General features: G+C 42.6%; 1 pseudogene; it reads right to left on the reverse strand.

Moving 5' to 3' along the window:
- Positions 1–10,694: 10,694 nt before the first annotated feature.
- On the reverse strand, positions 10,695–10,793 carry LOC123572574 (U6 spliceosomal RNA; annotated as a pseudogene).
- Positions 10,794–16,174: the final 5,381 nt, after the last annotated feature.

Consider the following 16,174-nt stretch of genomic DNA (forward strand, 5'->3'; position numbering starts at 1 on the left):
AACTCTGCCTTTGTAATATATAGACTTGCTGTCAATAATTAGATGTTCTAAATTGCTACACTAGACAATGAGGTCCAACTTAAAAAAAAAAGTACAAAAACCCAGTTAAAAACGCAATTGGCCAAGAGGTTATTTCTGCAATGCTTTTGTAAAATGATCACCAGTGTTTTTTTTTTTTTTTTGGGGGGCGGGGGGATTGAGTAGATGAAATGTGTCCAGAGAATTAAAAAAATCATACTTCTATAAATATTTTCTTAACTTCCTTTGCCAGGCAGCTCTGGTTTAGTGGGACATACACTAGCTTAAGTTTGAAAACACTTGGATACTAACTGTGCTACTTTGGAGCAAGCCATTTAATCTTCCTGAGCCCCAGAACATTCATCTATGCAGTAAGGATAGTAATACTTCAACTGACCACCTCGAGGTATGATTAAATATCCGATGATATATTGTACATGAAAGCATTTATCAACTGCAAGCCATGATACTAATGTGAGGATTGTAGAGTTGCCTTTGTTTGCCTCAGAGCAGATTTAATTCTGGGGTGCTGGAGAGAAGTAGGAGAGGTTCAGCTCCAGCCCTGTCTCATATCCCCACGTCTGAGAGGCTGGAAGAGAAACGAGTGGATCTTCAGTTGGCACCTCCCACTTCTCCATCGGTAGAAAGAAAAGACTGGTTTTCAGATTTCCCCCTACCCCATGAAGTAAGAGTCCCTTCCTCTAAATGTTAAAGACATTTATTAACGATCTAGATTTTCCTTGACTTCTGCTTCTTTATTTAGGCTATGTTGTTCAATAGGATAGCCACGAGTGATTTGTGGTTATTGAACCCAAGATATACGGTTAATCAAAATTAAGATGTGCTGTTAGTGAAGAATACATGCCAGGTTTTGAAGACAATAGTCCAAAAATACCTGAAAGACTGTAAACTATCTCACTAATGTTTTTTAGTTGATTTCACATTGTAGAGATAATATTTTAGATATATCGGATTGTGTAAGATATGTTGTTAAAAAAGAATTTTATCTGTTTCTTTTGACTTTTTCAAATGTTGCTACTATAGTTTAAAATTTTGTATTTTATATCACTTTATATGTGTTTTTTTGGTTTGTTTTTTTGTTTTTTTGTTTTTTTTCCCTGAGACAGAGTCTTGCTCTATTGCCCAGGCTGGAGTGCAATGGTGTGATCTCGGCTCACTGCAACCTCTGTCTTCCAGGATCAAGCAATTCTCCTGCCTCAGCCTCCCGAGTAGCTGGGATTTACAAGCGAGTGCCACCACGCCCGGCTAATTTTTTGTATTTTCAGTAGAAATGGGGTTTTACCATGTTGAGCAAGCTGGTCTCAAACTCCTGACCTCAGGTGATCCACCTGCCTTGGCCTCTCAAAGTGCTGGGATTACACACATGAGCCAATGCACCCGGTCTCACTTTATATTTCTATTGGATTCGGACAATCAGAGAGGAAGGAAAACCCCAGTCTCCAGTAGCCTTACTTCAAGCCTCTTTCTTTTTTTTTTTTTTTTTTTTTTGAGACAGAGTCTCGCTCTGCCGCCCAGGCTGGAGTGCAGTGGCGTGATCTTGGCTCACTGCAAGCTCTGCCTCCCGGGTTCACACCATTCTCCTGCCTCAGCCTCCCGAGTAGCTGGGACTACAGGCGCCCGCCACCTCGCCCGGCTAGTTTTTTTTTGTATTTTTTAGTAGAGACGGGGTTTCACCGTGTCAGCCAGGATGGTCTCGATCTCCTGACCTCGTGATCCGCCCATCTCGGCCTCCCAAAGTGCTGGGATTACAGGCTTGAGCCACCGCGCCCGGCCAGTTCATGCCTCTTTCTTTCCATTTTTCAGTCTCTCTCCATGCTCATGCATTCCAGGTATTGGGAAGTCAATTCTTTAGAGACAAACATCAATAAACCAAAGAAAGATCAATAGGAGGATCATTTCGTCACATTTATAGCACATGGCACCAAATAGACACTCAGCATTCACTCAATCAATCATGTATTTAATTAAAATGAAGAATAGAGAAATTTGGCATTATTATGTCTTGACAAAACAGATACACTAGGAACGAGTAATTTCTCTTTTCACTCTTATGAGTTCTGAAAAGGATGAGGTACTATGATTAGGCTATGTACTATACTGTGTATAGTCACTTATTAAAATCTTATTTTATATAATGGCTATTTGTAGGCATTTTTAAAACACTCCCTTCTAAAGGTCTAGATATCTTGAGGTCAATAAATGTGCTTTGTATCCAATAAGTACTCAGTAAATGTTGTTGAATACAATGAATAAAATAAATGATATAATCAGTCTATCACTTTATCTTTCTAACCAAAATTAAAATTTGAAGCTAAAATGTTGTATGGTTGATTTGATGATGATATAGGCATTAAAACATGAGTCGTGCCTTAAGATATGCTTTGCTTTTATTTGATAAAACAATCTTATTAAAAATTTTTTTAAATAATAGAGACAGGGTCTCCATATGTTGCCCAGGCTGGTTTTGAATTCCTGGGCTCAAGCGATCCTCCTGCCTCAGACTCTGAAAGTGCTGGGATTACAGGTGTGAGCCACCACACCCAGCCAAACAAATCTTATTTTTAAGTCACTTCAAAAAGTAACCCATTTGAGAGTGAATAAATTCTTCCCAGATTAAATTCTGGCTGATGAAGAACACTTATTCCTAAAATAAAATCCCCACCCATTTTTGTCATCTCAGCCAACAACTAAAAATTGTCCCAGGAACCAACTGATTCACCCCATACGAAAAAACAGAATAACAGAGAAGAACAATAATCCCATTAACCTGGTAGATCCGCAATGAAATGTAGCTGGAGGATGGAGCAGATTGGAGGTGGGAACAGTGAACACTCAGCGGGCTCCCAGCCTTGAAAACCCCTGGAGTCTCAACAGCCTCAACCCATCTGGAAGGGAGGGCTTGGGGGAAAGGGTTGAGCGTGGCTGCAGGGATCAAAGCTAAGCAGGGGAAAACAGCTAGAGCACTGTCTGCTCTTTGAGCAAAGATAATAGGGTCCTCTCTGTGGTGAAGAGAATGAACACACAGGAAGATTTAAAAACACAACAAACCCGGAGCCGATCAGATTCCTTTATTCCATACCTCAAACTCATCAGGCTTGTCCTCAATTCAGAATCTCTCTATATTGAATTACAGGGTTAGGAAAATAAAGGGCATCCCGTTGAGTGCTTTTCAAACAGTGGGTTGCCACTGCTTAGTGTGAGATAATCAATTCAGAAGGTGGAGGTTTGCATTTAGAAACTGAAATAAATTCAAATGGAAAATAGAAGGAATTGCATGGAAAAGGGATAAATACTGTTTCAAGAATTTTTTTGGTGCGTATGTGTTTGGTACAGGTAAAATGCATCTTATTGTGGGCATTAGCCAAACGGTGAAACTGAAAACCAATCAAGTCTATCTCCCTGCCGTATTATTCTGGGTTACTAAAATCAGTTCTTCAGACCTTCAGGAATAGGCTTTTTATAACACCCACAGCTAATTCTCTGTCGAGATATTCCTCCTGCATTCTAGAAATATAGACAATGTCACAGATTCAATGCAAACCCTCCTGACAATAGCTGCTGGATCAGGCCTTGTATTCTGAGGAAGCTAATACTGTTTGTCAGAATCTGAGGGCAGCCTCCCTTTAAAGACCCTAATTAAGGAGAGGGAATGAAGAAAAAAATGGTAATAGCATGCCTCAAATGTGAGGCTGCCTCTTGGCCACTATTCATTAGAAAGCCCACAAACTGTGGGCTCTATTTAAGGAATGTCTGGGTTGGTTTTGGGCGGGGGAAGCAAAACAGACCCATTCAAATGCTTCCCCTTTTGCTCTCAACTCTGTTGTCAGCTTACTTTTCTCACCTTGACTTATTTCTTGAAATTTTAGTCAAATTCATTGACATTTTGCTTTATGATTTACAAAGCAGATGAGAGTGAATAGAGAAGGGACCTGACAGAGAAGAGAGCAGGACTATATAAAAGATTCCGGCAAGAGGTGAGAACATTCCTCGATCCACTGTAGAAAACCACCAGTGATCAAACAAACACACTGAATTCCATTTCTAGGTCTCAAGGAATTAAGCATAACATTCAAAGTTGACTCGATAAAGGAAAGATTTATTATTATTATGATTATTTTGAGACGGAGTTTTGCTCTTGTCATCCAGGTTGGAGTGCAGTGGCCAGATCTCAGCTCACTGCAACCTTTGCCTCCCGGGTTCAAGCGATTCTTCCTCCCTAGCCTCCCTAGTAGCTGGGATTCCAGGCACTCGCCACCATGCCGGGCTAATTTTTATTTTTGTAGTAGAGGAAGTGTTTTGCCATGTTGGCCAGGCTGGTCTCGAACTCCTGACCGCAGGTGATCCACCCGTTTCGGCCTCCCAAAGTGCTGGGCTTACAGTCGTGAGCCACCGCGCCTGGTCAAAGAAAGATTATTAATGACAGACTTCATTGCGTTCTGCAAAGCTGAAAGGCAAGGAAAGAATTGGGGGATGGAGGGAGGAATTCCCTAAAACAAGGCCCAGTAAAGTTGTATAAAAAGAAAAGGGGGGCAGATATCTTTCTACCCAGACACAAAAGAAAGTTCTTTTTTTTTTTTTTTTTTTTTTTTTTGAGACGGAGTCTCGCTCTGTCACCCAGGCTGGAGTGCTGTGGCCGGATCTCAGCTCACTGCAAGCTCCGCCTCCCGGGTTCCCGCCATTCTCCTGCCTCAGCCTCCTGAGTAGCTGGGACTACAGGCGCCCGCCACCTCACCCGGCTAATTTTTTCGTATTTTTTAGTAGAGACAGGGTTTCACCGTGTTAGCCAGGATGGTCTCGATCTCCTGACCTCGTGATCCGCCCGTCTCGGCCTCCCAAAGTGCTGGGATTACAGGCTTGAGCCACCGCGCCCGGCCAAGAAAGTTCTTAAGGTTTTACAACGGTATGGCCACTAACACAACCTTTCAAAGAGGAGCAAACTTACTTATCGCCCCAAGAAATCAAAGTAAACCATGTGAAACCCAAGGGTAGGAAATCCTGCTGCTCAGATAAAGTATCCAGTGTGACACTGAAACAGCACTATTGCTTTCAGGCAGCCTGGCTTAACCTTGAGTAAAGCCTTTCCTGGGAGCTCAGCTCAGTGAAACAGACATTCTGTCAACTGTATCAGAGACAAGGATTTTAGCTGTAATTATGGTCTGCTAATCTGGTGTAGCTTTAGTTAAACAAACAGAATCAGCACATTATCATTAGGGAAGCAACATAGTCTCTCTCCCTTCCACAGAGCATTGCTCTAGGAGAGACTATTGAAAAGTTTGGCTGCTGTTACCAGTTTTACTTCTATCTAATCTTTTAGGAGCTCAGTTTCTCCAAATGAAGAAATGTGTGACACCCTCCCATCTCACAGGGTTGCGGAAAAAACTCAAAAAAGGCAGTGTTTAAACATGTCATAACTGGGCACTGAATGGTTCCCGATGAGTCTGTGCCGTTCTGTCCTTCCTCTCCCACCATCTCTGGGAAACTGGCATGAAATGGGTCTCACTGTCTACTTTTTTGTCCTTTCTTCCCAGGCCCTTCTCTCCTCTGGTTAACCTGGTCTGAAGACTTGGAGACATCTGTCATATTTTAGATGCAGAGGAGCATTTCCAGCTTAAATGGTTGCTTTCAGAGTACTAATTCCTGGCCTCCCTCCCCCACCCCAGAAAAGAATCTCATGGTGGGAAATTCAGTTTACTGAAAGCTGAATATTAACCATAATTTTGAGAGATAGCTTAGCTAATATTTCCTTTGAATTATGCCATAAGAGCAAAACTTGCCACATTTATGAGTCCTTTAATATGAAATTGTCTTCCTCCTTCCCTTCCTTTCCTTCCTTTCTCTTTTTCTCTTTTCTCTCCTCCCTCCCTCCCCTCCCTCCCCTCCCTCCCTCCCCTCCCTCCCTCCCTCCCTCCCTCCCTCCTTCCTTCCTTCCTTCCTTCCTTCCTTCATATTTCTGCATGTCCACCATGTGCTAGGCTATCTCTAGCACAATCTCTCCTCCACACACTCACTTTAGTGAGAAATGTAAGTATAAAAATTGAAAACATATGTCATTATAGGTGTCAAAAGACAAAATTACAACAAATTTAGTTATAGATCAAAGATGGGCATTTATTTGGGATTTATGAATCAGGGCAGCCTTCATTCCACCAAATGTACTAAAAGCTCTCATGAGCAACTGCTGAACAGTGGGTTTTGTAAGGTGGGAACAAGGAAACAGAACAATAGGGAGAACAAAAAGCTTGACTGGTAAACATCAGGTTACTTCAGGTTACTTTTTTATACGAGTTTAAGCAAAGGGAAAATAGCTGACTCAGGTAGACTGGAATCTCCAGTTTTCAGGGAAAACTGATCTGTTTTGAGATCTATTGACTTCCTTAAAGTTTCATTCTGTTGGCGTGGCATTTAGCACAAGTGACTCCATTTCGGTTTGGTCTGGTCCCTTGGGGCCTAGTGCAGAAGCTCAGCCCAAAACAATAGTGTTCCATAATGCTGTTTAACGTTAGAGATGTTTGAAAGAGGTACTTCTGGCCAGGACTTGGTGGGCCAGAAAATACTTTTTGGTGAGATCTGAATTGAATCTTCAAGCGTATGGGGGTCTAAAGTGCAGGCAAAGAGATACTGTAGACAGAGGATGGCAGTGGAGGTATGGAATGAGAAAAAAGATGATTTTCCAGAAACTATGTGTGATGTGACTGAGTAGCAAGGGATGGGGCTGAAGAAGCAAGTAGAGTCATTCTCTTGTCTTGTGATCTTGCTTTTTATTCTAGAGATAAATGATTTTTTCCGCATAATTTTAGCAGCAGACATTTTTCCCAAATTAAATTTTATATGGCATTCCAGTCAGGCGTGGTGGCTTATGCCTGTAATCCCAGCACTTTGGGAGGCCGAGGCAGGCAGATCACCTGAGGTCAGGAGTTCAAGACCAGCCTGGCCAACATGGTGAAACCCCGTCTCTACTAATAATACAAAAAACTTAGCCGGGTGTGGTGGCATGTGGCTGTAATCTCAGCTACTCGGGAGGCTGAGGCACAAGAATCACTTGAACTCCGGAGGTGGAGGTTGCAGTGAGCAGAGATAGCGCCATTGCACTCCAGTCTGGGCAACAAGAGTGAAACTCCATCTCAAAAAACAAAAACCAAAAAAAAAAAAAAAAAAAAATTACGGCATTCCAACATTAAAAGATTTTCTTTTTTTTTCATCTTTTTTTTTTTTTAGACGGAGTCTCTCTGTCGCCCAGGCTGGAGTGCAGTGGCGCGATCTCGGCTCACTGCAAGCTCCGCCTCCCGGGTTCCCGCCATTCTCCTGCCTCAGCCTCCCGAGTAGCTGGGACTACAGGCGCCGCCACCGCGCCCGGCTAATTTTTTTGTATTTTTTTTTTTTTTTTTTTGAGACGGAGTCTCGCTGTGTCTCCCAGGCTGGAGTGCAGTGGCGTGATCTCGGCTCACTGCAAGCTCCGCCTCCCGGGTTCACGCCATTCTCCCGCCTCAGCCTCCCAAGTAGCTGAGACTACAGGCGCCCGCCACCACGCCCGGTTAGTTTTTTTTTTTTTTTTTGTATTTTTAGTAGAGACGGGGTTTCACCATGTTAGCCAGGATAGTCTCGATCTCCTGACCTCGTGATCCACCCGCCTCGGCCTCCCAAAGTGCTGGGATTACAGGCTTGAGCCACCGCGCCCGGCTTTTTTGTATTTTTAGTAGAGACAGTGTTTCATAGTGTTAGCCAGGATGGTCTCAATCTCCTGACCTCGTGATCCGCCCGCCTCGGCCTGCCCCTCCCAAAGTGCTGGGATTACAGGTGTGAGCCACCCTGGCCAAAAAATATTCTTTTTAATCTAGATTTAGATTAAAAGGAATTAGGATAAGCTTATTTTATAAATTAAAACAATGAACATTATGATGTTTGTTTGCATGCACATTTGGTATAGAGATTATGGATGGCAATTTTATCTTATACTAGCCTCAGCATTGCAATTCTTTTACATCTGAGTTTTGTTTCTTGTATAGTGGCAAGATAATTTTTACACAGATACATAGTTGCAAATGGTAACAACTTTAACATGAATTACCTAGAAACTCAGGATACTGTTCAATGGAAAGAGATGGCAGAGAAAGTTTTGTCCTCAGTTCTATACAAAAACAAAATTCCAATTTGGGTGACTAGGAGGATAACGGTATTGGCAACTAAAATGATTCCTCGCTAAAAAGAGAGAAAATTCCAAGAAAAAAAATCATGAGTTCGATTTTGGGCATTTTGTGTTTAAGGTGCTTTATTTAGAAATATAGGAATCTTCCTATAACCATGGAAATAATTGGTTCACTAAAAACCAAAGATGAAATATTGTTCTTTTAGGATTGTATAACCTCATGTAACCTTTTCCTCTGACCTCCAGCCGTGGCCTACTTTTAATGAAATTTTAATGGTTCATTTCAGAAACTCATCACTCTTGGAAATTCATGCAGCCACTCAGCCTGAGATTCAGAATTCTGCTGTTTCATCATTTCAGATTTCTTGACCTGGCTACAGATGCATCCAGGACAATGTCATTTTGTGTTTAGCAAAACTGAAATAACTCACAGACTCTTGTGTTCTTTTTGATTACTACACATATCTAAGCTAGGTCATGCTAGCATTCTTCTCTCTCGGTCAAGCTGAATTAAAATGTGTTTTAATGAATGACATGTTATAGAGCAAAATGTTCGTGTTGTTTCCCTAGCAGTATGGCACAACGATCATTCATTTATTCATTTACTTAACTATTCATCCGGTGGAAACATGCTTCCTTGATGAGGGTACATGAGTATTAGTTTGCTAGGGCTGCCATAATAAAGTATCACAGATTGGGTGTCTTAAATAACAGAAATGTATTCCTCGCAGTTCTGGAGGCTGGAGGTCCAAGATTGAAGTCCCGGCAGGTTGGTTTCTTCTGAGACCTCTTTCCTTGGCTTGCTTGCTGCCTCTTCACATGGTCTTTTCTCTGTGCAGGCCTCCTGGGATCTCTCAGTGTGTGCAAATTTCCTTTTCTTATAAGGACACCAGTGAGACTGAATTAGGGCCCACCTTAATGGCCTCATTTTGACTTAATTTCCTCTTTCATGACCTTACCTCCAATGACAGTCACATTTTAAGGTGCTTGGGTTTAGGGCTTCAACATATGAATTTGGGGTGAGGGATGGGGGATGGGGGAAAGGAGGCACAATTTAGCTCATAACAACGATTAAATATTTTGTTTTGGTTCTTACAAAAAAAGCAATTCTGACCTCAGCAGATTTAAGCTTTCTTCATAACATCATGATGTCTTCCATTTTCATTTGTATTTCCCTCCCTCCCTCCCTCCCTCCCTCCCTTCCTTCCTTCCTTCTTCTCTTCCCACCTTCCCCCTTTCCTCCCTTCCTCCCTCCCTCCTTTCCTCCCTTCCACTCTTCCTTCCTTCCTTCTTTCCTTCCTTCCTTCCTTCCTTCCTTCCTTCCTTCCTTCCTTCCTTCCTTCCTTCCTTCCTTCCTTCCTCCCTCCCTCCCTCCCTTCCTTCTTTCCTCCCTTCCTTCCTTCTTCTGTGGCATCTCGCTCTGTAACCCAGGCTGGAGCGAGGTAGTGAGATTGTAGCTCACTGCAGCCTCTAACTTCTGAGCTCAAGCAATTCTCTGCCTCAGCCTCCCGAGTTGCTGGGACTACAGGCCTGTGCCACCATGGCCAGCTAATTTTCTTTCTCTCTCTCTCTCTTCTTCTTTCCTTTCCTTTCTTCTTTTCTTTCTTTCTTTCTTTCTTTCTTTCTTTCTTTCTTTCTTTCTTTCTTTCTTTCTTTCTTTCTTTCTTTTTCTTTCTTTCTTTCTTTCCTTCTTTCTTTCCTTTTCTTTCTTCTTTCTTTCCTTTTCTTTCTTTCTCTTTCTTTCTTTCTTTTTCTTGCTTTCTTTTTCTTTCTTTCTTTTTCTTTCTTTCTTTCTTTTTCTTTCCTTCCTTCCTTTCTTTTGTGTTTTTTTTTTTTTTTTTGTGGAGACGGGGGACTTGCCATATTGTCCATGCTGGTCACAAACTCTTGGGCTCAAGTGCTACTCCTGCCTTGACCTCCCAAAGCACTGGGATTATAGGTGTGAGCCGCCTGCAGCCGGACTCATTTGCATGTTGATGGAACTCAGAATGAAACTTTCCCTCCCCTGTTGGAAAAAGGAAGATAAATCTCTTCTGTGAGGTGTTATCGATAATGCAATACTTTTCAGCCTTTTTACTACCCCAACACATAGGAGGCAAGTCATGCATCCACAATAAATGAAAGGCTCACTAAGAGCCTGAGCTGTGGATTCCCACAGATCTGAATGCAAACCTTCCCTTTACACCTTACTCCAAAGCGGTGTGACTTTGTCCGATGTCTTATGTCTCTGCACAAATACAGTCCACACTACTTTATTTTGTTTTTTGATTTTTATGAGTAAATAGTAAGTGTACATATTTATGGGGTACGTGAGATGTTTTGATCCAGGCATGCAATGTGTAATAATCACATCACGGAATATGGGGCCTCCATCCCCTCAAGCAGTTATCCTTTGTGTTACAAACAGACTATACTCTTTTAGTGATTTTTAAATGTACAATTAAATTATTGATTATATTCACCCTGCTGTGCTATCAAACACTGGATCTTACTCATTCTTTCTAACTATGTTAAAAGTATGGAACACATCACAAATTTGTGTGTTATCCTTGCACAGGAGCCATGCTAATCTTCTCTGCACTGTTCCAATTTCCATGCATGTGTGCCATGCTACATTAGTAGAGCGATCCCAACAATACTGTGGCTTAAGAAGAGAGACGTTAAAATTAGCCAGACATGGTGGCGTGTATCTGTAGTTCCAGCTACTTGGGATGTTGAGGCAGATAATTGCTTGAACCAGGGAGGTGGAGGTTGCAGTGACCAAGACCGCGCCACTGCATTCCAGCCTGGGCGACAGAGTGAGACTCCATCTCAGAGAAAAAAAAAAAAAAAGGAAGAGAGATGTTTGTTTTTCTCTCCTGAAATAGTCCTCAGTGAAGCCGAACAGGGTAAATACGGCTTCTATCGCTGGATCTATGAGGGTCTTCTAGCTCCTGCCCTTACATCTGCTTCCCAGACAGCAGGAATGGTCAAAGGAACAAGAAAATACACCCTTATTTCTTTTAAAGGCAAGGCTTGTTAAATAAAAGCACTTATATCCCATTGGCAAAAAGTTACATGGTTGTATCCGGTTGCAAAGATGCTGGGAAAATGTAATTTATAACTCAATGTTCCTGGGCACAGCTAAAACCCGGGCGTTTCATTTTTTAAACTTTTATTTTATTTTATTTTATTTTATTTTGAGATGGCGTTTCACTCTGTCACCCAGGCTGGAGTGCAGTGGCACAGTCTCAGCTCAATGCAACCTCCATCTCCTGGGTTCAAGCGATTCTCCTGCCTCAGCCCCCTGAGTAGCTAGGATTACAGGCACCCACCACCATGCCCAGCTAGTTTTTGTATTTTTAGTACAGACAGGGCTGCACCATGTTGGCCAGACTGGTCTCGAACTCCTGACCTCAGGTGATCTGCCTGCCTTGGCCTCCCAAAGTGCTGGGGTTACAAGAGCGAGCCACCGCGCCACCGCGCCTGGCCAGGGCTTTCCTTGTTAAAGAAAGAGGAGAATGACTAATATTGTTGTATGTCTTAGCTTGGGTTCCTGCAAAGCAGGGTCTAAGACAAGGGACTTGGATGCAGATAGTGTATCTGCATTTACCTGTTGACTGATGATACTGACCCCAGGAAGCAGAAGTGAGGTATGAGAAGAGAGAGACAAGGAAGTGAGAAAGCCTATAAAGTGTGTGCTACTCGGTTGGAAACCATTAAGGAAAAATGAGGCCCACTTACACTGGGGATCAGCTGTGGAACTTCATAGAATGTGCTTCAGCGTTGTTCCACTGAAGGACAAGGAGGCTGGGATATTAATCTGCTGACTTCCATCCACCATTACTTACTAACTCTCCTGCACTTGCAGGCTGTGCCCCTGCTCGGGTGTCCCCAAGGGACACCATAGCACCCACTGGAGGTGGGGCACTTGTGGCATGCATGCCACTGTTCACATGAGTGACACTAATGTCAGGTGGGCCCGAGGGATGGGGCAAAGGGCATCTTAAGCAGGTGCTTCTGGGTAGAACTAACCCTCTCTTTTTCCATCCACACCCTACAGTGAGCATAATGGAGCCTGTGTCCCAGGGTTGGGTGGGGACTGGGAGAATGTTTTTAAGGCACCTGACGCAGATACTGGCATGTAGTAGGTGCCCAGTGATGTTGGCTCTTTTTCCTTCCACTTCTCCTCTGTCACCCTAACACACCACCTTAACACCAGGGTTGGGTGGGGACTGGGAGAATGTTTTTAAGGCACCTGAGGCAGATACTGGCATAGAGTAGGCGCCCAGTGATGTTGGTTCTCTTTCCTTCCACTTCCCCTCTGTCACCCTAACACACCACCTTAACATCTTAACAATTAAGTTTATCTTATTCACATAAAGCCTCCTCATTAAGTTCTTCAGCCTTTCTACAGATTTAATAACTTAAGCTTTCATACTAGGGAAAAATATCTGCACATCATAGTTTTTTTTTTTTTTTTTTGAGACGGAGTCTCGCTCTGTCGCCCAGGCTGGAGTGCAGTGGCGCCATCTCGGCTCACTGCAACCTCCGCTTCCGGGGTTCCCGCCTTTCTCCTGCCTCAGCCTCCCGAGTAGCTGGGACTACAGGCGCTGCCACCAAGCCTGGCTAATTTTTTGTATTTTCAGTAGGGACGGCGTTTCACCTTGTTAACCAAGATAGTCTTGATCTCCTGACCTTGTCATCCGCCCACCTCGGCCTCCCAAAGTGCTGGGATTACAGGCATGGGTCACCAAGCCTGGCCCATAGCTTTTAAATTTAATATGAAATATTTATTTCAGATTTCAGATTAATGACTGCACCAGACAGATGCAAAGGTCACGTGTGTGATATGATTACCAGAATGAAAGTCTATATCCGTAATGAGAAGACAATATTATGTGCTCTGTAATGCCTCTATTATACCTGTAACTGAGAAATTTAACCATTAAAAACAATGTGCCAGGGCTTCACGAAGTCTCTGTAGGTGCACAGGCGCTGGCATAAGAGTGGGCGCCAAGTCACATTCATTCATAAGTTCTCCAATCTTGCCTATATGAGAAAGACACTGTTCTAGAGGTTGTGATTAAGATATAGTCCCTTCAAATGTCAATTTGATAGTCTGTAGGAATGGGGGAATGATCCACCACAGGAGGATAACTACAAGTGCTATAAGTCTTTATGCCACTGAAAGGTTTGGATAGAAGTGGAGAGTTGGGCTCAGGTGGAGAATGAAAGAAAGAATTGAATTATATATAAATGATTATGTTTATCAGGGAAACAAAACGTTCACAGTCTTCGAGTATCTTCTTACAGGTGAATTATTTTAAATTTTATTTTAAGGTATCATCATACATACAGCCAAGCATGGTGGCTCACACCTGGAATCCAAGCACTTTGGGAGGTTGAGGTGGGCAGATTACTTGAGTCCAGGAGTTCAAGACCAGCCTGGGCAATATGGTGAAACCCTGTCTCTACAAAAAAAAAAAAAAAAAAAAAAAAACAAAAATTATCCAGGCATGGTGGTACGTGATCTCAGCTATTCAGGAGGCTGAGGTTGGGGGTATTGCTTGAGCCAGGGAGGCAGAGGTTGCAATGAACTATGATCATGCCACTGCACTTCACTGCACTCCACTGCACTCCAGCCTGGGCAACAGAGTGATACTCCATCTTAAAAAAAAGAAAAAGAAAAAGAAAAATCATCAAACTATAAAATTAACTTATCAGCCAGGTGTGGTGGCTTATGCCCATAATCCCAGCACTTTGGGAGGCTAAGGCAGGCAGATCGCCTGAAGTCAGGAGTTCAGAACAGCCTGGCCAACATGGCGAAACCCCGTCTGTACTAAAAATACAAAAATTAGCCGGGTGTCACGGGCCTGTGGTCCCAGCTACTTAGGAGGCTGAGGTGGCGGGGGATTGCTTGAGCCAGGGAGGCAGAGGTTGCAGTAAAATGTGATCGCACCACTACACTTCATTGCACTCCACTGCACTCTGGCCTGGGCAACAGAGTGAGAATCTGTCTCAGAGAAAAAAAAAAAAAAAAAAAAAAGAAAGAAAAATCACCAAACTATAAAATTGACTTATTTTTTGGCATATCATTTTATGAATTTTTTTTCCACACCTGGGATTGCAGGCATGAGTCACCACACCTGGCCTTGTCTTATGAATTTTAACACAAGTACAGATTTATGTAACCATCACCACATTCAGTGTATAGGACTGTTCTATTACCTTACGACTCTTTCATGCTATATCTTTATAGTCATACCTCCTCTAACTCCTGGCAACCACTGATCTATTCTCTGTTACTATAGTTTTGTCTTTACAAGAAGAATGTCACATAAATGGAATCATACAGTATATCTTTTGAGGCTGGCTTAAAAAAAAAAAAACACCACACAGCTAATGCTTCTGGGATTCATGTACATTGTTAGGTATATTGATAGTTTGTTCTTTTTTATTTATATGGAGTCTTGCTCTGTCTCCAGGCTGGAGGCTGGAGTGCAGTGGCTTGATCTTGGCTCACAGCAACGTCCGTCTCCCGAGTTCAAGCAATTCTCCTGCCTCAGCCTCCGGTGTGTCTGAGATTATAGGCGCCCGCCACCACACCCAGCTAATTTTTAAATTTTAGTAGAGACTGGATTTCACCGTGTTAACCAGGTTGATCTTGAACTCCTGACCTCAGGTGATCCACCTGCCTCGGCCTCCCAAAGTGCTGGGATTACAGGCACGAGCCACTATGCCTGGCCAGTTTGTTCTGTTTTATTGTTCAGTGTATTCCAGTGTATGAATGCATTGCTTTGTTTATTCATTCATCCACTGATGGACGCTTGAATTTATTTCAGTTTCTGGCAATTATGAACAGAGCTGCTATAAAAGCAGACTACTAATTAGTCACAGAGGAAGAAAGAGATACTTTTGCTGTGAAGAAGTGATTAAGCTTAACATCACTAATAATGGGACAAATGGACGTCAGGAGCCTCCAGATGTGATGCACTGAGAAGGGCACATTATTCCTGTACTCTTCCTTCCAAAATGCATGGTCTGTATTTCAGCATAAGGAAAGCATCAGACAAACCCAAGGCGAGAGCTGTTCTACAAAACAACTGACCACTACCCTCCAAATATGACAATGTCATGAAAGACAGAAATAGTAGTGAAGTGTTCAGAGTGAAAAAGGCTAAAGACATGGCAACCGAATGCAATGTGTGACTCTAGATGGTAAAAACTTGGCTAGAAAGAATATTATTGAGAAAATAATGTCAGAAAAGTAGCGTTGTATCAATGTTAAAACTTCCCGATTTTGATCATTGTATTGTGGTTATGTAAGAATATTCAAGAGAATGTCTTTGTTTTAAGATTCTTGGGGTAAACAGGGATATCTATTATTTATTTATTTATTTGTTTATCGAGATGGAGTCTCACTCCGTCACCCAGGTTGAAGTGCAATCATGTGATCTTGGCTCACTGCAACCTCTGCCTCCTGGGTTCAAGCGATTCTCTCCCGCCTCAGCCTCCCGAGGAGCTGGGATTACAGTTGCCCACCACCACGCCTGGTAAATTTTTGTATTTTTAGTGGAGATGGGAGTTCACCACGTTGGCCAGGCTGGTCTCGAACTCGTGACCCAAGTAATCCACCCGCCTCAGCCTCCCAAAGTGCTGGGTTTACCCAGCCACCACACCTGGCTAGATACCTGTAATTTATTTTCAAATGATTCAGAAAGAGAGAGGGGGAAGAGAGAACTTTGAAAAAAATTAACAACTAGCAAATTTCATATAGGTGTATAAATTCATTCTTGTAATTTTCTGTAGGCTTTTAAATTTTCAAAACAAAAAGTTGAGGAAAAAGTAATTTTATAAAAAGAAAAGTCAGCCAGGCATGGTGGCTCACATCTGTAATTCTAACACTTTGAGAGGCTGAGATGGGAGGATCACTTGAGCCTAGGAGTTTGAGATCAGCCTGGGCCACATGATGAGACCCTATCTCTATTTATTTATTTATTTATTTATTTA

This window comes from Macaca fascicularis, chromosome 3 (assembly GCF_037993035.2).
Source record: "Macaca fascicularis isolate 582-1 chromosome 3, T2T-MFA8v1.1".
Taxonomy (NCBI): Eukaryota; Metazoa; Chordata; class Mammalia; order Primates; family Cercopithecidae; genus Macaca; species Macaca fascicularis.